The sequence below is a fragment of the Amblyraja radiata genome, chromosome 1, assembly GCF_010909765.2.
Source record: "Amblyraja radiata isolate CabotCenter1 chromosome 1, sAmbRad1.1.pri, whole genome shotgun sequence".
NCBI lineage: Eukaryota > Metazoa > Chordata > Chondrichthyes > Rajiformes > Rajidae > Amblyraja > Amblyraja radiata.
Genome location: NC_045956.1, coordinates 188,441,236 through 188,468,212, shown reverse-complemented (window position 1 = coordinate 188,468,212; position 26,977 = coordinate 188,441,236). Strand labels below are relative to the sequence as shown.

Here is a 26,977-nt window from a genome sequence, read left to right as displayed (position 1 = left end):
GCAGGAGTCAAACCGACAACCTGAAGCAGCCACTCACCTGTCCGGGACACTGAAGGAAGGAGCTGGTAATCAGTCACTGTGCGTTTTGCTGTCTATTGGTCTGTGTTACACTTATTCAGTGCTGTCTCTGGTGTTCAGTTCACTCGCCTTCCAATGTTATTTCTGGCAGAGTGTGAGCGGTGAGATTGTGTGATCGGAGCCACAGACACAACTCTCGTGAGAGGTAAGGCCAAGCGAAGGGACGGGGAACGGCTGCAGATGTGGGATTGCCACGACGGAGGTATAGAAGGAGGGCCAGGTAGAGTGGGAGCGACCGTGTTGGGAGGGATTGTGAAGTCAAACATATGCTGTTGAGGTTTAAACCCAAATTGAAACTTACTGAGATACGGCCACTAATAGCAAAGTGCTCAACAACTGACACTTAACCCATTTATCTGACCATTCCATAGGACTATGCCCAGCATGGCCCCATCCATAGGTGGACTATCTATCTTCTGGCACAAAAAACATTCTTGGATACGCTTTAAAAACATTACCCTCTGTAATTCTATCTCATGAAGATGATCCCACTTAATACTGGGGAAATTCAAATCCTTTATTATTCCAATACAATTTCTCTCTTTACTATTGTTTACTTATGTTTGGGTACTTTAGATATGAAGTTTGTATGTGTATAATAGTTGTATGTATATATATGTCTGTAGGTATTATGGGAAATTGCCTAGGGTAGTATTATTATTAGTAATTAATTGATTTTTAAATATGGTAGAAGTGTTGGGGAAAAGGGGTGAGATTTAATAAGTTATTCTTCTCACTCCTTTTCGAGCTTGTACAGACACAGAGTTGGACATTGGAACTTTGCTTTTGTTCTTTTCATTGCTTTGTAAATATTGATTGTAATGTCCAATTGTTTGATAATTTCGATTTTGTTACTATTAATGTCTTTAATGTCTTTACTTGTTCGGAATAAATAAATAAATAAATAAAAGTTTTCCTTGACATTTACTCCTCTATCTTCTACTAACTGTTGGGAATCTAATCCCCTCCTTTTTTAACCTCTACCCATATTGTTGCACTTGAAGTGCCTGCTAAATCATCCTCCCCATTAGTGCAATGATGATGTCCTTCACAGATAATGCAATGTTCTCTCCTCTTTTACACTGCCCTTGTCATGCCTGGAACTTCTATACCTTTTAACATTGAGTTACTAGCCTTCCAACTAGTCTCAGTGAGTGCAAAAATACCATACACCAACATGCTGATCAGCACTTAGTTCATTTGCTTTACTGGTCAGAATCTTTACAACAAAATAGATGCAATTTGACCTTCTCGTCCTACCATGTACAACATCATTCCCATGTCTGTCCTACCTAATAGTGTTTCTACATTTGACTTAAACTTACCCCCAATCACACATCTAGTCTAAGTCCCATTTCCCCTGACCAAATTAGTTTCAAACCTTCCCAACAATAGGAGTAAAACTGCCAGCAAGGATATTGGACCTTGCCCCATTCAGGTGCAACTGACCTGCTTGTATAGGCTGCACCCACTCCAGAAATGTCTATGTCCCAACATCCAGCCATCTCTCCTACACCATCCCTTTGGCCACACATTCAACTGGCCTATCTATGTATTCCTATAATCAGGAGCATGTGATACCAGAAACAATGCAGAGATTACAATCTTGAAGATCCTGCTCATGATTCTGCTATGTAATGCATGGAAGGATACAAATCTAATGCAGGCAAATGGATTAATGTATATGGGCAAAGATATATGGACATGGTTGGCCAAAGGGCCTGCTTAGTGTCATACAGCACGGTAACAGACCCTTTAGGCAAGTCTGAAGAAGGGTCACAACCCGAAACATCACCCGTTAACTTCTCTCCAGAGATTCTGCCTGTCCCGCTGAGTTACTCCAGCTTTTTGTGTCTACCTTCAGCCCAATAAAGTAACAAGTAAAATGCATGAAGGGGTGCCAGTGGATGCAGTGTATCTAGACTTTCAGAAAGCCTTTGATAAGGTCCCGCACGGGAGACTGGTGACTAAAATTAGAGCACATGGTATTGGGGGTAGGATGGTGACATGGATAGAAAATTGGTTGGCAGACAGGAAGGAAAGATTAGGATCAGAATGGCAGGCAGTGGCGAGTGGAGTGCCGCAAGGCTCGGTGTTGGGGCCGCAACTGTTTACCATATATATTAATGATTTGGAAGAGGGAATTATGAGCAACACTAGCAAGTTTGCGGATGACACAAAACTGGGTGGCAGTGTAAACTGTGAAGAGGATGTTAGGAGGTTGCAGTGTGACCTGGACAGGTTGAGTGAGTGGGCAGATGCATGGCAGATACAGTATAATATAGATAAATGTGAGGTTATCCACTTTGGCGGCAAAAATAAGGGGGCAGATTATTATCTCAATTGGGTTTGGTTTGGCAAGGGGGAGGTGCAGCGAGACCTGGGCGTCCTTGTACTTCAGTCACTGAAAGATGGCGTGCAGGTACAGCAGGCAGTGAAGAAAGCTAATGGAATGTTGGGCTTCATAACAAGAGGATTTCAGTATAGGAGTAAAGAGGTTCTTCAGCAGTTGTATAGGGCTCTGGTGAGACCTCATCTCGAGTATTGTGTTCTGTTTTGGTCTCCTAATTTGAGGAAGGACATCCTTGTGATTGAGGCAGTGCAGCGTAGGTTCATGAGATTGATCCCTGGGATGGCGGGACTGTCATATGAGGAAAGATTGAAAAGACTAGGCTTGTATTCACTGGAGTTTAGAAGGATGATGGGGTATCTTATAGAAACATATAAAATTATAAAAGGACTGGTCAAGCTAGATGCAGGAAAAATGTTCCCAATGTTGGGCGGGTCCAGAACCAGGGGACATAGTCTTAGTATAAAGGGGAAGCTATTTAAGAGGTGTGAAAAAATGTTTTCCCCAGAGAGTTGTGAATTTGTGGAATTCCCTTGCCATAGAGGGCAGTGGAGGCCAAGTCATTGGATGGATTTAAGAGAGAGTTAGATAGAGCTCTAGGGGCTAGTGGAATCAAGGGATATGGGGAGAAGGCAGGTACGGGTTATTGATTGGGGACGATCAGCCATGATCACAATGAATGGTGGTGCTGGCTCGAATGGCCGCCTGCACCTATTTTCTATGTTTCCACAATACTCCAGGTGTGGTCTCACCAGGGTCCTGTACAACTGCAGAAGGACCTCTTTGCTCCTGACTTTGTTGTGAAGGCCAACATGCCATTGGCTTTCTTCACTGCCTGCTGTACTTGTTGCTTACTTTCAGTGACTGATGAGCAAAGATCATTATATCTGATTAGCAGAGTCTGTGTCGTGACAGTGTTAGACTCGGGATTGATTTAATAGTCTGCTTTCTGGCAGCAGAGTCTGTGAGTGTTGCACGGTGGGGGTGGGGGGGGGGGGGGGCTCGATTTGCAGTCTGTGTGCAGGGCTCCAAGCAAAGATACTATAAACATACTATAAACATAGTATAAACATAGTAAACACAAACTGTTCCCCCGCAACAGTGATTACACTGCGAGAGGCATAACTAGAGTCGGGTTTACTGAAATGGCGGAAGTTACGCTCGGTTGCGTACTACGCGTCAGTCCATTTGATTTTGCAGGAGTTGTCTATCTTGCTCCGCTCTATGATCTTTGCTGATGAGCAAGGAAACCTCGACCTCATACATCCCATCAATAATCTCCATCTGCTCATTGTTATTGCAAATCAAACCCCATAGAGACAGTCACATGATTTCTGTGAAAAGCCAAGGGTGTGATTGTGGTGAAACTGAAAGCACTGAAGCTGTCAGTAATACCAGGCACAATCTGAGCAGAAGTCACACTGACAACCTGAAGCAGCCACTCACCTGTGCGGGACACTGAAGGAAGGAGCTGGTAATCAGTCACTGTGCGTTTTGCTGTCTATTGATCTGTGTTACACTTATTCAGTGCTGTCTCTGGTGTTCAGTTCACTCACCTTCCAATGTTATTTCTGGCAGAGCGTGAGCGGTGAGATCGTGTGAGCGGAGTCACAGACACAACTCTCGTGAGAGATAAGGCCAAGAGAGGGAACGGAGACCGGCAGCAGCTGTGGGATTGCCACAACGGAGGTATAGAAGTGGGAGCAACCGTGTTGGGAGGGATTGTGAAGTAAAAGTGCTGCTGCTGATGTTTAAACCCAAACAGACACTTACTGAGATACAGCCACTAATGGCAAAGTGCTCACCAACTGAGACTTCACCCATTTATCTGACCATTCCATAGGACTACGCCCAGCATGGCCCCATCCATAGGTGGACTATCTATCTTCTGGCACAAAAAGATTTATTAGATACACTTAAAAACTCTACCCTCTGTAATTCTATCTCATGAAGATGATCTCCTTAATACTCGCTCCTGGAGGTGCCGAGGTCTAAGCGGAAGCTCAGAGGGGATAGAGCCTTCTCTGTTGCTGCTCCGGCACTCTGGAACACTCTGCCGTTGCACATCAGACAGGCCCCCTCACTGTCCATCTTCAAAACCAGTATTAAAACACATTTATATTCCTTGGCTTTTGACCCTGCTTGAGACTTTGCTCCTGTTTTAGTGCTTTTAATTTTATTGTTTTTATTCTTTCTTTTAATGTTTTTATTGTCGTGTAATAATTTCTTGTCCATGACTAGTCATGTACAGCACTTTGAGGCAACAGTGGTTGTTTTTAAAGTGCTCTGTAAATAAAGTTATTATTATTATTATAATACTGGGGAAATTCAAATCCCCGATTATTCCAATACAATTTCTCTCTACAATTTTCCTTGACGTTTGCTCCTCTCTCTTCTGCTAACTGTTGGGAATCTACTCCCCTCCTTTTTTAACCTCTACCCATATTGTTGCATTTGAAGTGCCTGCTCAATCATCCTCCCTCATTAGTGCAATGATGATGTCCTTCACAAATAATGCAATGCTCTCTCCTCTTACACTTCCCTTGTCATGCCTGGAACTTCTATACCTTTTAACATTGAGTTGCTGGTCTTTCAACTATGTCTCAGTGATTGTAAAAATAGCATATACCCACATGCTGATCAGCACTATGTTCATCTGCTTTACTGGTCAGTATCTTTACAACAAAATAGATGTAATTTGACCTTCTCATCCTACCATGTACAACATCATGAACATCAATGACAATAAATTGAATTGTATTGTATTGTATTGTATCTCTGTTCTAGCTAATGACTGACCTGGTGTTTCTACAATTGACTGAAACTTACCCTCAATCACACATCTAGTCTAAGTCCCAGTTCCCCCGACCAAATTACTTTCAAACCTTCCCAAAGTAGGAGTAAAACTGCCAGCAAAGGATATTTGTCCTTGCCCCATTTAGGTGCAAACTGACCTGCTTGTATAGGCTGCACCCACTCCAGAAATGACTATGTCCCAACATCCACCCATCCCTCCTACACCATCCCTTTGGCCACATATTCATCTGGCCTATCTTTGTATTCCTATATTCAGGAGCATGTGACACCAGAAACAATGCAGAGATTACAATCTTGAACGTTTTGCTCATGATTCTGCTCTGTAATGCATGGAAGGATACAAATCTAATGCAGGCAAATGGATTAATGTATATGGGCAAAGATGTATGGACATGGTGGGCTAAAGGGCCTGATTAGTGTCATACAGCACGGTAACAGACCGTTTAGGCTAGTCTGAAGAAGGGTCTCGACCCAAAACATCACCCATTAACTTCTCTCCAGAGATTCCACCAGTCCGGCTGAGTTACTCAGGTTTTTGTGTCTACCTTCAGCCCAATAAAGTAACAAGTAATATGAATGAAGGGATGCCAGTGGATGTAGTGTATCTAGACTTTCAGAAAGCCTTTGATAAGGTCCCGCACGGGAGACTGGTGACTAAAATTAGAGCACATGGTATTGGGGGTAGGGTGTTGACATGGATAGAAATTGGTTGGCAGACAGGAAGGAAAGATTAGGAGTGAACGGGCCCTTTTCAGAATGGCAGGCAGTGGCGAGTGGAGTGCCGCAAGGCTCGGTGTTGGGGCCGTAACTGTTTACCATATATATTAATGATTTGGAAGAGGGAATTATGAGCAACACTAGCAAGTTTGCGGATGACATAAAGCTGGGTGGCAGTGTAAACTGTGAAGAGAATGTTAGGAGGTTGCAAGGTGACCTGGATAGGTTGAGTGAGTGGGCAGATGCATGGCAGATGCAGTATAATATAGATAAATGTGAGGTTATCCACTTTGGCGGCAAAAATAAGGGGGCAGATTATTATCTCAATGGGGTTAGGTTTGGTAAGGGGGAGGTGCAGCGAGACCTGAGTGTCCTTGTACACCGGTCATTGAAAGTTGGCGTGCAGGTACAGCAGGCAGTGAAGAAAGCTAATGGAATGTTGGCCTTCATAACAAGAGGATTTCAGTATAGGAGTAAAGAGGTTCTTCTGCAGTTGTATAGGGCTCTGGTGAGACCACATCTGGAGTATTGTGTACAGTTTTGGTCTCCGAATTTGAGGAAGGACATCCTTGTGATTGAGGCAGTGCAGCGTAGGTTCCCGAGATTGATCCCTGGGATGGCGGGACTATCATATGAGGAAAGATTGAAAAGACTAGGCTAGTATTCTCTAGAGTTTAGAAGGATGAGGGGGATCTTATAGAAACATTTAAAATTATAAAAGGACTGGTCAAGCTAGATGCAGGAAAACTGTTCCCAATGTTGGGCGAGTCCAGAACCAGGGGGCCACAGTCTTAGAATAAAGGGGAAGCCATTTATGACTGAGGTGAGGAAAAACTTTTCCACCCAGAGAGTTGTGAATTTGTGGAATTCCCTGCCACAGAGGGCAGTGGAGGCCAAGTCATTGGATGGATTTAAGAGAGAGTTCGATAGAGCTCTAGGGGCTAGTGGAATCAAGGGATATGGGGAGAAGGCACGTACGGGTTACTGATTGGGGACGATCAGCCATGATCACAATGAATGTCGGTGCTGGCTCGAAGGGCCGAATGGCTTCCTGCAACTATTTTCTATGTAATATGTCTATATCGACCAAGATACTGATTATAGTAGCGAGTCCCATTTTCTCACATTTGGCCCATATCCCTTTTAACCTTTTCTATCCATGTACCTGTCCAAATGTCTTTTAAATATTGTTATAGTACTAGACATAACTACCCCCTCTGGCAATGCATTCCATGTTCTCACTACCCCCTGAATTAAAAGTTGTCCATCAGGCTCCTATTAAATCTTTCCCCTCTCACCTTAAACCAAATAACTCTGGTTCTTGATTCCTTTACCCTGGGTAAAGACAGTGCATTCACACTATCCCCTCGTGATTATATTTACCTCTATAAGATCACACCTCAGCCTCCTGCACTGCAAGGAATAGCAACTTTTATGTGCACCACCACTCTGTGTAACTGACAATTTCATCCTGTTGCCATTGATCCCTTATTTACATGTCATTGGTAGTGACGCATATTACAACCACTGATTGGTTATCCTCGCTGATGAGAATGTACTGCAACCGCTTTGAGATATTCATGTACCTGTCACCAGGAGGACAACACAGAATTCAAGGGTCTTGTTCACCCAACTGCTCCCTTTACAATTGAGCCCTTATTTACTGCAGCTCTGCTGATCTTTGTCCTCGCTCATTGTGCAGCTGAGCTAGTCTCAGTGCCACAAACATGCCCGTTTCTTCCCATCCCAAAGAGGCTACCCCCAAACGTATCCAACATGGTCTACCAGTTTAACAGGGGTCTCCTGCACCACCCGCCTGTGCCCACTGATCCCTGGTGGGCACCCACTGCATTTCTACCCATTGTTTACAGGGTGACTAGCTCACTCTACATGCCATCCACAATGTCCTCAGCACCATGGATGATCCTCAGTGAGACCATCTTCAGCTCCAGATTGAGGATGATCAGCCATGATCACATTGAATGGCAGTGCTGGTTCGAAGTGCCGAATGCCCTACTCCTGCACCTATTGTCTATTGTCTATTGTCAGATGTACAGTACACTAGTCAGGAGCTGAAGCAGGAGACACAAATCACATATCTTATTGATTTTTTTGAAGATGTGACCAAAAAGATCGATAAGGGCAGAGCTGTATATGTTGTGTACATGGATTTCAGTAAGGCATTCGACAAGATCTTGATCAATTGGCCAGGTGGGCAGAGGAATGGTTGATGGAATTTAATATAGAGAAATGAGAGATGTTGCATTTTGGGATGTCGAACAAGGGCAGGACCTACACAGTAAATGGTAGATCTCTGGGTAGTGTTGTAGAGCAGAGGGATCTAGGAGTGCAGGTGCAGGTTCCTTGAAGGTTGAGTCACAGGCAGATAAGGTGACCAGATAGGCTTTTGGCACATTGGCCTTCATCAGAGTATTGAGTATAGAAGTTAGGAGGTCATGTTGCAGTTGTATAAGACGTTGCTGAGATGGAAAAGATTGAATAGGAATTTGAGGGGTAGCGTTTTTACACAAATGGTGTTAAATGCAGGGAAGAAGCTTCCAGAGGAGATAACTATCCCAACATTTCAGAGGCAGGGACTATCCCAACATTTAAGAAAGAGTTAGACAGGTACATGGATAGGACAGGTTTGGAGGGATATGAGCCAAATGCTGGCAGTTGGGACTAGTGTAGCTGGGACATGTTGGCCGGTGTGGGCAAGTTGGGCCGAAGGGCCTGTTTACACGCAGTATCACTCGATGACCCTCGTGTGAACAGGTCATAAGGTCATAAATGATAGGACCAGAATCAGACCATTCGGCCCATCAAGTCTACTCAGGCATTCAATCATGGCTAATCTAACTCTCCTTCCCAACCCAATTCTGCTGCCTTTGACACCCATACTAATCAACAAACTATCTAACTGTCAGAAAAATATCCATTGACTTGGCCTCTACAGCCTTCTGTGGCAAAGAATTCCACAGATTCACCGTCCTCTGACTAAAGAAATTCCTCCTCATCTCCTTCCTAAAGGAACATCCTTTTATTCTGAGGCTATGACCTCTAGTCCTAGAATCTAAACGTACATCCTTTTATTCTGGGGCTATGGCCTCTGGTCCTAGATTCTCCCACTTGTGGAAACATCCTCTCCATATCCACTCTGTCCAAGCCTTTCACTATTCTGTATGTCCTCATTCTTCTAACCTCCAGCGAGTACAGGTCCAGTGCCGTCAAACGCTCTACATAGGTTAACCTATCCATTCCTGGGATCATTCTTGTAAACCTGCTCTGGACCCTCTCCAGAGCCAGCACATCCTTCCTCAGATATGGTGCCCAAATTTGCTGAAAATGCTCCAAATGTGGCCTGACCAGTGCTTTATAGAACCTCGGCAGTACATCCCTGTTTTTGTATTCTAATGCGTTTGTCTTCTTTACTACTAATTCCACTTGCAAATTAACGTTTTGGGAATCCTGCACCAGCGCTCCCAAGTCCCTTTATACCTCCGATTTCTGGATTCTCACCCCTTTTAGAAAATAGACTACGCCTTTATTCCTACTACTAAAATGCACGACTCCACACTTTGCTACACTATATTCCATCTGCCACTTCTTTACCCACTCTCCCAACCTGTCCAAGTCCATCTGCAGGGTCCCTGCTTTCTCTACACTACCTGCCCCTCCACCTATCTTCATATCATCTGCAAACTTGGCCACAAATCTCCTCGTCCAAATCATTAATATAAAACGCGAAGAGTAACGTCCCCAACACCGAGCCCTGTGGAAAGTTGGCCCAACTTGCTCACACTGGCCAACAATGTCCCAGCTACACTAGTCCCACCTGCCTGCACTTGGTCCATATCCCTCAAAACTTGTCCGATCCATGTACCCGTCTAATTGTTTCCTAAATGATGGGATAGTCCCAGCCTCAACTACCTCCTCTGGCAGCTTGTTCCATACGCCCACCACCCTTTGTATGAAAAAGTTACACTTCAGATTCCTATTAAATCTTATCCCCTTTGCCTTGAATCTATGCCCTCTGGTTCTTGATTCCCCTACTCTGGGCAAGAGACTGTGTGCATCTTTCCGATCTATTCCTCTCATGATTTTATGCACCTTTGTAAGATCACCCCTCATCCTCCTGCACTCCAAGGAATAAAGATCCAGCCTACTCAACCTCTCCCTATAGCTCACACCTCCTAGATCCCTCTGCTCTACAACACTCCCAAAGGCCTACCTGTGCAGGTCCTACCCTTGTTAGACGTCCTAAAATACAACACCTTTCCTAACCTGTCTAAGACGTTCTGCAGAGTCATTGCTTCCTCTACACTGCCTGCCCCTTCACCTATCTTAGCATCATCTGCAAACTTGGCCACAAAGCCTTCATTCCCCTTATCCTAATCATTAATATACAACGTGAAGAGAAGCGGCCCCAGCACTGACCCTTGCGGAACTCCACTAGTCACTGGCAGCCAATCTAAAAAGCACCTTTTATTGCAACTCTTTGCGCTCTGCCATCCAGCCAACCTGTTAGCCATGCTAGTATCTTCCCTTTAATATCCTGGGCTCTTGCCTTCCCAAGCAGCCTGACGTGTGTCACCTTATTGGCCTTCTGATAATCTAGATAAACAACATCTACAGCCTCCCCTCTGTCTGTCCTGCTATTAGCTTCCTCAAAGAACTCCAGCAGATTTGTCAGGCAAGATCTTCCCTTCACAAAACCATGCTGACTTCCGCCTATTTTATCGTGAACTTCTAAGTACTGCGTAGCCCCATCCTTTATAATCTAGATTATTATAAAACTCTGATCTTGGACGTTTACGTATTTGTTTGTTTGCTTGTGTGTTTGATTGTGTCTATTTCAGTGATTCACATCTCCTCGAAAACCCAACGCACTAACGGTGAAAATACATATTCCGGTAGAGATCTACCTCATGATCTCAAAAATCGCCTCATCTGAAAATTTGATTCATTATTTCCCGACTTATTTCTTCAAATTGTTCACAAATCTGAGATCTTTTTTAAATCTAATGAGCTGGATGATGTCACAATGCCTCTGCTCCTTGCAGAGTTTTCAAAATGCAGCCTGCTGGACACTGTTTTTGCACGCGCTGCGAGTTACGTTAACACCCCCCCCCCCCCCCCCCCACCCCTGGTTGTACAAAAGATGCAGAAAGAATTAACAAGTGTGCTCTGTTCTGCAAATCCCAAGGGCTTCCAAAGGTCGACGCATGCTAGCGGCTCGGCTCAGCTTTCCCGACAACTCCCGAGAACTGCCGAGAGCTTTGTTCTAGAGTCGGGCCCTGTATTAGAGCTCTCTCTCTCTCTCTCTCTCTCTCTCTCCCTGGGCTCTCTCCGCTTTTCGCAGCCCGCTTGCTCGCCCGGCTCCCCTCCTCCTCTCCCCCCTCCCCCCTTCCTCCTCTCCCCCCCTCATCATCTCCACCTCCCCTCTCCTCCCCTCTCCTCCCCCTCTCCCCTCCCATTTCCTCCCTCCCCTCTCTACCCCCTCCTCTCCTCTCTCCCCTCTACTCTCTCTCCCCCTCTCCCTCCTCGCCTCCACACCTCCCCTCTTCCCCCCATCTCTCCCCCCTCTCTCTCCCCTCTCCCTCCCCCCTCTCTCTCCCCTCTCTCTCCCCCCTCTCTCTCCCCCCTCTCTATCCTCCCTCTCTATCCTCCCTCTCTATCCTCCCTCTCTCCCCTCCTCTCTCTCCCTCCCCACTATTCCCCCCTCCCCCACTACACCCCCTCCACCCCTCCTCCACCCCCATTACCCCTCTGCCCTCCATCCCCTTCCTTTCTCCCCCCACTCCACCCCTCCTCTACCCCCCTCCTTTACCTCATCCTCCTCCTTTCTCCCCCATCCTCTCTCCCCCCTCCTCTCTCCCCATTCCTCTTTCCCCATTCCTCTCTTCCCCCCTCCTCTCTCCCCGCTCTCCTCTCTCGTCCCCCTCTTCTCTCCCCCCTCTTCTCTCCCCCTCTTCTCTCCCCCCTCTTCTCTCCCCCCCTTCTCCCCCACCCTCTTCTCCCGCCTTCTCCCCCTCTTCTCTCCCCCCCTCTCCTCCCCTCTTCCCCCCTCTCCTCTCTCCCTCCCCCTCTCTCCCTCCCCCTCTCTCCCCTTCCTCTCTCTCCCCCTCCTCTCTCCCCCTCCTCCCCTCCTCTCTCTTCATCTCCCCCCCTCTGTCCCAGCTCTGTCCCCCCTCTCCCCTCCCTCCACCCCACCCCTCCCCTCCCTCTGTCCCTTGCCTCCTCTTCCCCCACTCTACCCTCTCTCCCCCCTCCTCTCTCTCCCCCCTTCCCCCCTCTCTCCCCCTGCCCCCCCTCCCCCTCCACCCTCCCACCCCCTCCACCTCTCCCCCTCCCTTCAGCTCCCACACCCCCCCTCCCCCTTTTACCCCCCCCCCCTGTGTGTGGGTGATTAGTGTGTGTGTGACGCTGCAGGCCACCCCCCCCCCCCCCCCCCCCCCCCCCAGCAACCACGCGTTGAGGGGACGGGACCAACCGGTCCCACTTGGTCTAGTTGACTCTAAAATCTTACCAACCACCGAAGTCAGGCTAACCGGCCTATAGTTTCCGCTCTTCTGTTCTGCTCCCTTCTTGTACAGCGGGATGATATTCACAATTTTCCAATCTTCAGCAACCACTCCTAACTCTAGTGATTCTTGAAATATCACAACTACTACCTCCACAATCTCTGAGGCCACCTCCTTCAGAACCCTGGGGTGCAGTCCATCCAGTCCATGTGACTTATCCACCCTCAGACCTTTCAATTTCCTTGCACCTTCTCCTTAGTACTGCCACTGCACTAACTTCCACCCCCTGACTCTCTAGGATTGCAGGCACACTCCTGGTGTCTTCCACTGATGTCTTCCACTTAGAGGTTATTAGCTTAAAGGAGAGTTTGGACAGACCAGGATTGTTTTCTCTGGTGCATCAGAAGCTGGGACCTGATAAAAGTCAATAAAATTATGAGAGACATAGAGAAGTTAGGCAGTCAGAATCTTTATCCTGGTTCAAATACTAGAGGACAGAGGTTTAAGGTTAGAGGGGCAAAGCATAAAGGAGATGTGTGGGACGTTTATTACTCAGATGGTGTGTGTGCCTGGAAAGTGCTACAAGGGCTGCTAGTGGAGGCAGCAATGATAGTAGCATTTAGAAGCTTTTAGATAGGCAGGGAATGGAGGGAATGGAGGGATAGGCAGGGAATGCAGGGAATGGAGGGATATGGATTATGTGCAGGCAGCTGAGATTTGTTGATCTTGCCATCATGTACGGCATAAACAGTGTGGGCCGAAGGTCCTGTTCCTGTACTGCAATGTTGTATGTTCTATGTGCAGCAGAGTCAGCTGTAATGCTACAGATGTACCACATGTGTGTTTTCCCCTTTGAGAGACCACACCCATGCAATAATCAGCATGGTATATCTGTTTGAGACAAGGATGGCCACGAGGGAGGGATTCCTGCACAATCTGGTTTATGGGGGGAGCTGAGAAATAAGGAGATGATCATCTCGTTGAAGCCGTTCTATAGGCCTCCAAATAGGCACAGGAATTAGAGGAACAACTATGGCAGGAGATTGTGGAGAGTTGCATAAACAGCAGACTGGTCATAATAGGATATTTTAGCTTTCTTAATACAGACTAGGATTACCAAAGTGTTAAGGGCATCGATGGGTGGAAATGATGAGTGTATTCAGGAACTGCATTCATGTACTGCATAGATGATCTACTATGGAGAGAACCAAGCTTGATCTACTCTTGTGAAATAGGGCAGGACAAGTGACGGAGATGTCAATTCACCAGTTTCTGACTGCAAGGGGCCTACATTTGTTTTAACTAATCTTTTCCTCTTCACATATCTATAAAAACGTTTACAGTCCGTTTTTATGTTCCCTGCCAGTTTTCTTTCATAATCTATTTTCCATTTCCTAATTAAGCCCTTTGTTCTCCTCTGCTGGAATTTCTCCCAGTCCTCTGGCAGGCTGCTTTTTCTGGCTAATTTGTATGCTTCATCTTTTGTTTTGATACTATCCCTGATTTGCCTTGTTTTCCACAGATGCACTACCTTCCCTGATTTATTCTTTTGCCAAACTGGGATGAACAATTGTTGTAGTTCATCCATACAGCCTTTAAATACCTTCCATTGCATATCCACCGTCAACCCTTTAAGAATCAATTGCCTGTCTATCTTGGCCAATTCACGTCTCATACCCTCAAAGTTACCTTTCTTTAAGTTCAGAACCCTTGTTTCTGAATTAATTATGTCACTCTCCATCCTAATGAAGAACTCAACCATATTATGGTCACTCTTGCCCAAGGGGCCACGCACAACAAGACTGCTAACTAACCCTTCCTCATTACACAATACCCAGTCTAGAATAGCCTGCTCTCTCGTTGGTTCCTCTACATGTTGGTTTAGAAAACTATCCCGCATACATTCCAAGAAATCCTCTTCCTCAGCACCCCTGCCAATTTGATTCACCCAATCTATATATAGATTGAAGTCACCCATTATAACTGTTTTACCTTTGTTGCACGCATTTCTAATTTCCTGTTTGATGCCATCTCCAACTCCACTACTACAGTTAGGTGGCCTGTACACAACTCCCACTAGTGTTTTCTGCCCCTTAGTGTTTCACAGCTCTACCCATATCGATTCCACATCCTCCAAGCTAATGTCCTTCCTTTCTATTGCGTTAATCTCCTCTCTAACCAGCAACGCTACCCCACCTCCTTTTCCTTTCTGACTATCCCTCCTGAATATTGAATATCCCTGGATGTTCAGCTCCCAGCCTTGGTCACCCTGGAGCCATGTCTCCGTGATCCTAACTATATCATAGTCATTAATAGCTATCTGCACATTCAACTCATCCACCTTATTACGAATGATGCTCCTTGCATTGAGACACAAAGCCTTCAGGCTTGTTTTTACAACACTCTTACCCCTTATACAATTATGTTGAAAAATGGCCCTTTTGATTTTTGCCCTGGATTTGCCGGCCTGCCACTTTTACTTTTCACCTTGCTACCTATTGCTTCTACCCTCATTTTACCCCCTCCGTCTCTCTGCTCACACATTTAAGAAACCCACCACCTCTTATTCTCTGTTTATTATATTTTTCTTCCTTCCCTCCTACATGTTGGGTCTGAGTGCTTCCCTTCTCTGCCTCCTGCCTCACACACTGTCTACTAGCTTCTAGTTTAAAAGTCTCCCCAGTAGCCTTTGCAAATCTCCCCGCTGACCAGGAATCAAGAACTCTGGTTCTTGATTCCTTAACCCTGGGTAAAGACTATCCCCCTCATGATTATATATACCTCTATGAGATCAGCCATGATCACACTGAATGTCAGTACTGGCTCGAAGGGCCAAATGGCCTACTTCTGCACCTATTGTCTATTGTCACACCTTGTTAAAGTTCTAACCGCGATATAAGACAACAAACCACATTAGTCACTTTAAGAAGGTAACAATTCCTCTTTATTATGCATGTGGGAGTTGGAGAACAACCACAAGTATTTTTTTTCAAATTCAAAATAGTCTTTATTCAAGAGAGTTTATTGTCATGTGTCCCTGATAGGACAATGAAATTCTTGCTTTGCTTCAGCACAACAGAACATAGATAGTGGTGAATCTCTGGAATTCTCTGCCACAGAAGGTAGTTAAGGCCAGTTCATTGGCTATATTTAAGAGGGAGTTAGATGTGGCCCTTGTGGCTAAAGGGATCAGGGGGTATGGAGAGAAGGCAGGTACAGGATACTGAGTTGGATGATCAGCCATGATCATATTGAATGGCGGTGCAGGCTTGAAGGCCCGAATGGCCTACTCCTGCACCTATTTTCTATGTTTCTACAACGGAACATAGTAGGCATTGATTACAAAACAGATCAGTGTGTCCATATACCATTATATAAATATATACACACATACACACATGAAAAAATAAACTGATAAAGTGCAAATAACAGATAATGGGCTATTAATGTTCAGAGTTTTGTCCGAGCCAAGTTTAATAGCCTGATGGCTGTGGGGAAGTAGCTATTCCTGAACCTGGTTGTTGCAGTCTTCAGGCTCCTGTACCTTCTACCTGAAGGTAGCGGGGAGATGAGTGTGTGGCCAGGATGGTGTGGGTCCTTGATGATACTTCCAGCCTTTTTGAGGCAGCGACTGCGATAGGTCCCCTTGATGGAAGGGAGGTCAGAGCCGATGATGGACTGGGCAGTGTTTACTACTTTTTGTAGTCTTTTCCTCTCCAGGGCGCTCAAGTTGCCGAACCAAGCCACGCTGCAACCAGTCAGCATGTTCTCTACTGTGCACCTGTAGAAGTTAGAGAGAGTCCTCCTTGACAAACCGACTCTCCGTAATCTTCTCAGGAAGTAGAGGCGCTGATGTGCTTTCTTGATAATTGCATCAGTGTTCTCGAACCAGGAAAGATCTTCAGAGATGTGCACGCCCAGGAATTTGAAGCTCTTGACCCTTTCAACCATTGACCCGTTGATATAAACGGGACTGTGGGTCCCCATCCTACTCCTTCCAAAGTCCACACTCAGTTCCTTGGTTTTGCTGGTGTTGAGGGCCAGGTTATTGTGCTGGCACCATATGGACAGTCGCTCGATCTCTCTTCTATACTCTGACTCATCCCCATCAGTGATACGTCCCACAACAGTGGTGTCGTCAGCGAACTTGATGATGGAGTTCGCACTATGACCGGCTACGCAGTCATGAGTATAGAGTAAGTGCAGCAGGGGGCTGAGCACGCAGTCTTGAGGTGCTCTCGTGCTGATTGTTTTCGAGTCTGACACATTTCCACTAATACGAACAGACTGGTCTGTGAATGAGGAAGTCGAGGATCCAATTGCAGAGGGATGCGCAGAGACCCAGTTCTGCGAGTTTGGTGACCAGCTTGGAGGGGATATTTGTGTTAAATGCCGAGCTGTAATCAATGAATAATAGCCTGACATGAGTTTTTGTTGTCCACGTGGTCCAGAGCGGAGTGGAGGGCCAGCGAGATCGCATCCACCGTTGATCTGTTGTGGCGGTAAGCGAACTGCAGTGGGTCCAGGTTTTTGTCGAGGTAGGAGTTGATTTGAGCCATGATCAACCTCTCAAAGCACTTCATCACCACCGGCGTTAGTGCCACTGGTCGATAGTCATTGAGGCACGTCACCTTACTCTTCTTGGGCACTGGTATAATTGATGCCCTTTTAAAGCAGGTGGAAACCTCAGACCTCAGAAGTGAGAGGTTGAAAATGTCCGTAAAAACTCCAGCCAGTTGGCCCGCACAGGTTTTTAGAACCCGACCAGGTGTACCATCAGGTCCAGGCACTTTTCGAGAGCACACCCCTCTGAAGGATTTCCTGACTGTGACTGAGACTGAAATACCATCACAGCGAATGGGGGCTCGGGAAGGCACATCCCTATCAAAGCGTGCGTAAAACGCATTGAGCTCGTCTGGGACTGATGTTTCGTCGACATTCGAGCTGCCTCCTGATTTCGTTTTGTAGGAGGTGATTGCATTCAGGCCCCGCCACAGCTGCCGAACATCTGTCTCATCCTCCAGCTTGGAGCAGAAGTCCCTTTTGGCCTATTTGGTGGCCTTACCAAGGTCGTATCTTGACTTCTTGCAGACCACTGTATCTTTAGACATGAATGCCTGGTGTCTGGTCTTCAGAAGAGTGAGGATCTCAAAGTTCATCCAAGGTTTCTGATTGGGAAACACTCGGAAGGTTTTTGTAGGGATGCAGTCCTCCACACATCTCATTATGAAGTCTGTAACGACTGTGGCGTATTCGTTCAGGTCCATTGCCGAGTCCTTGAACATTGCCCAGTCTACAGACCTGGAATTGTTCCTCTGCCCCCTCCCCCCGAGTGAGTGAATGAATGAATGAATGAATGAGGAATGAATGAATGAATGAGGAATGAATGAATGAATGAATTTATTCACATTATATTAAATTAATTAAAGTCCATACAGATAGATTTTCATAAATTCAGACTTTAGTCTTACCTTTTAGTTAGAGTTGATTCAGGGGGCCTTCTTTGTGTTCCAGCACATCAGCAGGGACTTTGAAGGCTTTCTTGCACTTTAATCCACCGCAGCACTTTCTTCAGCCTTTTTAATGCTTTTCCCACTAAATACAATTAACCTGCTGCAAGTTTCCACGACATTTATTCCACAGAACAACACATCGGAATCTCCAGTAAAACAGGCATCTGTGAAGCCCCCTCAGCCATTTTGTGTGCTAGCCTGAAACAAAGTGCGTGATTGGCCAACTGGCAGACAACTCAATGTTAAATGTGCTTTGATTGGACTAAAAAATTCCCGACATTTTTCCGGTTTTTCTCTAATTTAATAAAAATGTGCAAGTCTTCTTCATATCGAGTTTCGGGGTGATTTATATACATTTTTTTTACACAATATGTGAAAATTTCATGTAGTTTGGTGACGGGTCACGAAACTGCAGAATTAACCTCCTCGGCCCACAGCCTAGGAGTGGGGCTGGGGCTGGAGCAAAGGCATATGGAAATGGGTTCCATTGTGATTAGCCACCTGTGAGGGATGGCATTGTGACATCACACAATGAAACGTGCTGCGACATCAGGCGGGGGGGGGGGGGGGGCTGGGGCTGGAGCAAAGGCAGATGTAAATGAGATCCATTGCGATTGAACATCTGGGAGCATCGGGCATTGTGACATCACACGATGCAACGATCGTCAACATTCTATGGGTGAGAAGCAGTTTGATATTTTTGCATTTTGAAATTTGTAATGTTTTTTACCGAAAAAGAAGGAAAAGGATGAACCGAGTGTTCTAATTTTACAAACATTAAGAGGAGGAGGAAAAAGCCTCCGGGGATATGTAAAAATTGTTTCGTTTTAGCAAATTTTGGAAGAGTAGATTCACATACGCCTAAAACAAATATTCGCGAATTAGAACCCAACACCAACAAACAAGAGTTTTAATAGTTACTAGACCAAGTGTAGACCCGCTGGGTCTGTTCCCCCAACGCGCGGTGGGGGGGAGGGGGTGTTGCGGCTTCACATGCACACTAACCACACCTCACACACACAGGGGGGGTGAGAGAGGGTAGGGGGAGACTGGGTGAGGGGAGGGAGGGGAGACCACTGGGTCCTATCCCCTCAACATACGGTTGCAGGGGGGGGGGGGGCTGTGGCTTCACACGCACACTAACCACCTCCCACACACACGGGGATGAGGGGGGTAGGGGGAGACGGGGTGAGGTAAGGGCAGAGGGAGAAGAGGGGGAAAGGGCGGGAGAGAGGAGGGGGAGGGGGGAAGAGTAGAGGGGAGAGATGAGGGGAGAGAGAGGAGTGAGAGTGGGGAGGGAGGGGGGTAGAGGGGAGGAGAGAGGGGGTTGGAGGAGGGGTGAGTGGGGTGGAGGAGGGGAGTAGGTGGGTGGAGGAGGGGTGGGGGGGAGAGGGGATGGGAAGAGAGAGTGGGAAGGGGGGGAGAGAGTGGGGAGGGGAAAGGGAGGGGAGAGGGTCCCGTCCATTCAACGCGCGGTTGCGGGGGGGGGGGGAGGGAGGTTGCGGCGTCACACACACACTAACCACCACCTCCCCCACACACACACTAACCACCCCCTCCACACACACATTAACCACCCCACAACCACACTATCCACTCCCCCGACACACACACTAACCCCCCCCCCCCCCCCAACACACACACACACTAACCACCCCTGTTGATATTATGTTAATATTATTCATTGGCTCCTTTTACCCCATCCCCATCCTATCTCGAGGGGCAAAGAGAGTGGGGCAGAGAAAGAGTGAGAGGGAGAGGGGTAGGGAAATGAGGGGAGAAAGGGGGGGAAGGGAAATGAGGGGAGAGAGGGGTGTTGGGGAGAGGGGAGGTGGGATGGAGAGGGGATGGAGAGACAAAGCAGATTGGGCAGAGGGGCAGATGGAGAGGGGGGTGGAGGAGATGGAGGGGAGGGGAAGGAGGGAGAGGGGGGGAAGGGGAAAGGGAGAGAGGGGGGATGGGGAGGGGGGATAGGGAGGGGACAGAGAGAGGGGGGGAGGGAGGAAGGAGGAAAGGGGGATAGGGAGAGAGAGTGGGGAGGTGGAAGAGGGGGGAAGGGAGGGTGAGGTGGGGCGAGTGTGGGGAGGGGGAGGGGGAGTGGGGGAATGGGGAGGGAGAGGGGGGAAAGGAGAGAGAGAGGGGGGAAGGGAGAAGGGGATGGGGCTGAGTGCGGGGAGGGGCGGAGGGAGGAAGAGGGGGTGATGGAGAGGGGGAGTTGGAGGGGGGATGGGGGAGAGGGTGGGGAGGGGAAGGAATAAAGGGAGAGAGGGAGGGAGGAGAGGATGAGATGGAGAGGGGGATGGGGAGAGAGTTGGGAGGGGAAGGGGAGGGAGAGTGGGGAGGGGAAGGGGATGGGGTGGAGAGCGGGGAGGTGGAGGGTCGGGGGGAGGGAGGGGAGGAGATGGGGAGAGGGGTGAGGAGAGGGGGAAGAGGAAGGGTGGAGATGGGGGAGAGTGGGGGATGGGGAGGTGGGGGAGGGGATGTGAGAGTGGTGGGGGAGGGGTGGAGAGGGGAAGTGGAAGGGACAGGGGTTGGGGAAGGGAGGGGGAGAGAGGAGTTTGCAGAGAAGGGGAAGAGTTTGGAGGGAGGGGGAGAAGGGTAGGGGGAGGGGTGGTAGAGGAGGGGGAGGGAGGAGGAGGGAGATGGGGTGAGGAGGGAGATGGATAGGGGTAGGGGGAGATGGGGCGAGTGTGGGGAGGGAGAGGGGGGAATGGGGAGGGGGATGGGGAGGGAGAGGTGTAGGGGGAGAGGGTGTGGAGAGGGGGGAGGAGGAAGGGTGGAGATGGGGGGATTGGGATGGGGAGGAGGGGTGAAGGGAGAGAGCGGGGGATGGGAGGTGGGGGAGGGGTTGTGAGAGTGGTGGAGGGGTGGAGAGAGGGGATGGGGAAGTGGGAGAGAGGGGTAGGGGAAGGGAGGGGGGAGAGGGGTGGGGGGTGAAGGGGGAGAGAAGGGGAAGTGTGGGGAGGGGGAGACGCGTAGGGGGAGGGGTGGAAGGGGAGAGGGATGGGGAGAGGGGGAGTGAGGAGGTGAGCAGAGTGGGGTGACAAGAGGGAGGGGAGAGGGGTAAGATGGGGAGAGAGTGGGGAGGGGGAAGGGAGAGAGAGGGGGGGGGAAGGGGGGGAGAGGGAGATGGGGCGAGAGTGGGGAGGGAGGGGGGGGAATGGGGATGGAAAGGGGGGAGGGGAGGGAGAGAGGGTGATGGGGAGGAGAATGGGGAGGGTGAGGACGGAGGGAGGGAGGGAGGAGGAGGGAGCGAGAGTGGTGAGGAGAGAGGATTGAGGTGTGGAGAGAGGGGTGAGGAGAGAGGGGGAGAGATTGTGGAGGGGGAGGAGAGAGCGGGGATGGGGAGGTGGGGGAATGTATGTGAGAGTGGTGGAGAGGGGATGGGGAAGGGGGAGAGAGGGGTAGGGGAAGGGAGGGGGGATAGGGGTGGGGGGCAAAGTAGGGGGAGAGGGGAAGTGGGGAGGGAGGGGGAGAAGCATAGGGGAAGGGGTGGAAGGGGAGAGAGGAATGGGGGAGAGGGGAAGAGATGGGGAGAGGTGAGGAGAGGGAGCAATGGAGAGGGGTGATGAGAGAGGGATGAGGTGACGAGGAGAAGGATGAGGAGGAGAGGGGTGGGGAATGGGAGAGAGAGGCGAGAGGGGGGAGGGGAATAGGGAATGGGGGAAGAGAGGGGGAGGGGGAGGGAGAAGGAGGGAGAGAGGGGTTAAGATGGGGAGCAGAGTGGGGAGGAGAGGGAGGGATGGAGAGGAGGATGGGGAGGGGGGAAGAGCGGGAAGGGGAGAAAGGGGGAGAGGAGGAGGAGAGAGGGGAGGGACCGAGTTGAGGAGAGGGGTGAGGGAGAGTGGGTGAGGGGGGGAGGGTTGAGGAGAGGGAGTGAGGAGAGAAGAGTGATCAGAGAGGGGTGAGGAGAGAGGGGGGAGGAGAGGAATGAGGAGAGGGGGAGAGGGAGAGAGCAGTATGGGGAGAGGGGGGAGGGGTAAGATGGGGAGAGAGTGGCGAAGGGGATGGGAGGGGGGTAGGGAGAGAGGAGGATGAGGATGGGGGGAGGGGAGGGTGAAGGGCAGACGGGTAGATGGGGAGAGGGGGTGATGGGGAGGAGGAGGAGAGGGGTGGGGAGAGAGGAGTGAGACGGGTGAGGAGAGGGGTGAGGGGAATAGGGAATGGGGGAAGAGAGGGGGAGGAGTGAGGAGAGGGGATGGGGGAGGGGAGAGAGGTTTGGGGAAGAGGGGAGGAGGGAGATGGGGTAGGGGAGAGAGGGGGAAGAGTGTGGAGTGAGGGGGAGAGAGGGGGAAGACTGGTGATGGAGGGGTAGGGGCAGTCCATCTATTCCCCACTCCCTATCACTCCCACTCCTCTCCCTCCTTTCCCACACTCATGATCACACGCTTCGACGCGGGGGGCGGGGCTGGGGCTAGTGCAAAGGCAAATGTAAATGAGAGCCATTGCGATTAGCCACCTGTGAGGGATGGCATTGTGACATACAATATACAATACAATACAATACAAATTTATTGTCATTTGAGCCTCAGTGAGACTCAAACGAAATGTTGTTTACACAGCCATACAAACAAAGACAATGTCCTACAGACATACACACAATTAAATTCACACAAACATCCATCACAGTGAACCTACTGTGATGGAAGGCAAAGTCTTTTCTCTCCCCTGCTCTCAATTTCTCTCCCGATGTCCAAGCCCCAGGCGGGTGATGATAAGTCCCACGGCCATTTTAGGCCGCGCGGGGCAATTTACGGCCCCGCTCCCGGTCTGAAAGTACAAGGTTGGAACCCCCACGGGCGATGGTGAGTCCCACGGCCATGAAGCCGCGCCAGGTGATGGAATCACAGAATGAAAGGTGCTGCGACATCAGGTGGGGGGGGAGGGAGGGTCTGGGGCTGGAGCAAAGGCATATGTAAATGAAATCCATTACGATTGAACATCTGTGAGCATTGGGTATTGTGACATCACACGATGGAACGTTCGTCAACATTCTATGGGTGAGAAGCAGTTTGATATTTTTAATATTTTGACATTTTTAATGTTTTTTACCGAAAGTGTTCTAATTTTACAAACATTAAGAGGAGGAGGAAAAACCCTATGGGTATTTGTAAAAATTGTTTAGTTTTTGTAAATTTTGGAGGAGTAGATTCACATACGCCTAAAAGGAATATTCGCTGATTAGAACCCAACACCAATAAACGAGAGTTTTAATAGTTGCTAGACCAAGTGCAGACCCGCTGGGTCTGTTCCCCCAATGTGCGGTTGGGCGGGGGGGGGGGGGGGGGGGGGCGGGAGTGCTGCGGCTTCACACGCACACTAACCACCCCCACACATACACAGGGAGGGGGGGGGGATGAGGCGGTTTGGGGAACACGGAGTGAGGAGAGGGAAGGAGAGAGAGAGGGAAGGATAGAGAGAAGGGGAGAGAGGTGAGGGAGGGGGGAGAGAGATAGAGAGAGAGCAGGGGAGAGAGAGAGAAGGAGGGGGAGAGGGGGGGAAGAGGGAGGGGGAGAAAGAGAGGGAGATGTAGAGAGAGGGGGAGAGAGATAGAGAGAGGAGGGGGAGGGGAAGAGAGAGAGGAGGGGAGAGAGAGGGGGGAGAGAGAGGGGGGAGGGAGAGGGGAGAGAGAGGGAGAGGGAAGGGGAGAGAGTGGAGGGGAGAGAGAGGGGGAGGGAGGGAGAGAGAGGAGATGGGGAGAGAGAGAGGGGGCAAGAGAGAGGAGGAGAGGGAGGGGGAGAGGGAGGGGAGAGAGGGAGGAGGAGAGATAGAGAGGAGGGGAGAGAGAGAGAAAAGGGAGGGATGGGGAGGAGGGAGATGGGGTAGGGGAGAGAGCGGGAAGAGTGGGGGGAGGGGTGGGGGGAGAGTGGAGAGGGGTAGGGGCAGTCCACCTATTCTCCACTCCCTATCACCCCCACTCCTCTCCCTCTATTCCCACACTCGTGATCACACGCTTCGACACAAGCTGCGGGGGGCTGGGGCTGGAGCAAAGGCATATGTAAATGAGATCCATTGCAATTGGCCATCTGTGAGGGATGGCATTGTGACATCTCACAATGGAACGTGCTGCAACATCAGGCGGGGGGGGGGGGCGGGGTTGGGGTTGGGGCTGGAGCAAAGACCTATGTAAATGAGATCCATTGCGATTGGACATCTGTGAGCATTGGGCATTGTGACATCACACGATGGAACGTTCGCCAACGTTTTATGGGCGAGAAGCAGTTTGATATTTTTAACATTTTTTTACCAAAAAAGCAGGGAAAAGTTGAACCAAATGTTCTAATTTAACAAACATTAAGAGGAGGAGGAAATACCCTACAGGTATTTGTAAAAATTGTTTAGTTTTTGCAAATTTTGGAGGAGGAGAGTCACAAACGCCAAAAAGGAATATTCGCGAAATAGAACCCGGACAAACCAACACAAGAGTTTTAAATATATATAGATAAGATAAGATAGATAGATAAGATAAAGGATGGGGTTACGCAGTACTTAGAAGTTCACGATAAATTAGGCCGGTCAGCATGGTTTTGTGAAGGGAATATCTTGCCTGACAAATCTGCTGGAGTTCTTTGAGGAAGCTAATAGCAGGACAGACAGGGGAGGCTGTAGATGTTGTTTACCTAGATTTTCCAAAGACCAATAAGGTGCCACACGTCAGGCTGCTGGGGAAGGCAAGAGCCCACGATATTAAAGGGAAGATACTAACATGGCTAACAGGTTGGCTGGATGGCAGAACGCAAAGAGTTGCAATAAAAGGTGCTTTTTAGGTTGGCTGCCAGTGACTAGTGGAGTTCTGCAAGGGTCAGTGCTGGGGCCGCTTCTCTTCACGTTGTATATTAATGATGAAGATAAGGGGATTGAAGGCTTTGTGGCCAAGTTTGCAGATGATGCTAAGATAGGTGAAGGGGCAGGCAGTGTAGAGGAAGCAATGACTCTGCAGAACGTCTTAGACAGGTTAGGAAAGGTGTTGTATTTTGGGATGTCTAACAAGGGTAGGACCTGCACAGGTAGGCCTTTGGGAGTGTTGTAGAGCATATTGCAAAGGCCTATGTAAATGAGATCCATTGCGATTGGACATCTGTGAGCATTGGGCATTGTGACATCACACGATGGACTGAAGATCCACCAGCCTCCAGGTGAAGAGGTTTCTCCTCATCTTGTTCATTTATAGCCCACCCTTACCCTGAGATTGTGCCCCTGGCCCTGGATACCAAAGCCAGGAGAAACCTCCACCCTGTTTCCAGTCTATCAAGCCTGGTAGAATTTCACAGGTTTCTGCAAGGTCACTCAGTCTTCTGAACACCAAGAATAGAGCGCAGCCTTACTCTATTTCTCCTCATGTGACAAACCCTTGTAAACCTGAAACTTGGACTGTTTTTCTCTCTATAGACGCTGCCTAAATCTGCGAGCACTTCCCGGATTCTCTGATTTTACCCCAGGAAACTGTCTGGAGAATCTTCAATGCACTCCCTCTACAGAAAGTGCACCTTTCATTAGGTAAAGGCACCAGGTTTGTACACAGTCCTTCAGATATGGTCTCAAAAAAGGTACACAGCAGGAAGCATTCTATCCAAATGCATTACGACTTGGTTTGGAAACTTCTCTGCCCAAGACCATAAGATATTGCAGAGAGTTGTGGACATATTCCAATCCATCACACAGACCAGACTGCCCCCCCCCCCCCCCCCCCCCCCCCCCCCCCCCCCCCCCCCCCACACCCAACCATGGACTACATTAACATTTCACGCTGCCCCAGGAAAATAGCCAACATAATCAAAGACCGCTCATACCAGGGTCATTCCCTCTTTTCCCACTCTTCCGTCAGGCAGAGGCTACAAAAGTGTGAAGGCGCATACTAGCACATTCATAGAAACATAGAAAATAGGTGCAGGAGCAGGCCATTCGGCCCTTCGAGCCTGCACCGCCATTCAATATGATCATGGCTGATCATCCAACTCAGTATCGTGTATCTGCCTTATCTCCATACCCCCTGATCCCTTTAGCCACAAGGGCCACATCTAACTCCCTGTTAAATATAGTCAATGAACTGGCCTCAACTACTTTCTGTGGCAGAGAATTCCCCAGATTCACCACTCTGTGTGAATTTTTTTTTCTCATCTCGGTCCTAAAAGACTTTCCCCCTTATCCTTGAACTGTGACCCCTCGTTCTGGACTTCCCCAACATCGGGAACAATCTTCCTGCATCTAGCCTGTCCAACCCCTTAAGAATTTTTTTAAGTTTCTATAAGATCCTCAATCTTCTAAATTCTAGCGAGTACCAGCCGAGTCTATCCAGTCTTTCTTCATATGAAAGTCCTGACATCCCAGGAATCAGTCTGGTGAACCTTCTCTGTACTCCCTCTATGGCAAGAATGTCTTTCCTCAGATTAGGAGACCAAAACTGTACGCAATACTCCAGGTGTGGTCTCACCAAGACCCTGTACAACTGCAGTAGAACCACCCTGCTCTTATACTCAAATCTTATACTCAAATTCAGGAACAACTACTGCCCTGCTTCTGTCAGTTTGTTGATTGATCCTCCCATAAAATAAAGGGATAATCCTAGTCTCACAATCTAACAACAGCAGTACCAATAATAAACCAACAACAATAGCTCATTGAGGTTCTTGTACTTTTTAATCTGCACTGTCACTGTAACTAACACGGTAGACTACATTCTACACTGGTATATTTATTTTTGTGCTACTTGTTGTACTTTTGTAAGGCTTCATTGTATCATGTATGGTATGATTTGATTGTATAGTATGCAGAGTTTTTCACTGTATCTCGTTTCATGTGACAATAATAATCCAATTCCAAGGCCATGTATAATTCTGGTGACCAATTCCAGGTACCCACGATGATCACACACTGACTGTACTTGAAACACACGGTGCCAAGACAACAAGAGGATCGTCAGTCAGAGCCAATGAAGTGACCAGCCCTTTAATCCCAGGATAGGAACTCCAGCACTCCAG

At 48.7% G+C, this 26,977-nt stretch overlaps 1 long non-coding RNA gene across 1 annotated transcript; it reads left to right on the top strand.

Moving 5' to 3' along the window:
* On the top strand, positions 1–26,976 carry LOC116982747. Its single transcript, XR_004414528.1, has 3 exons — positions 1–223; positions 25,389–25,496; positions 26,851–26,976. It is a non-coding gene; the product is annotated as an uncharacterized LOC116982747 (long non-coding RNA).
* The last annotated feature ends 1 nt before the right edge of the window (position 26,977 follows it).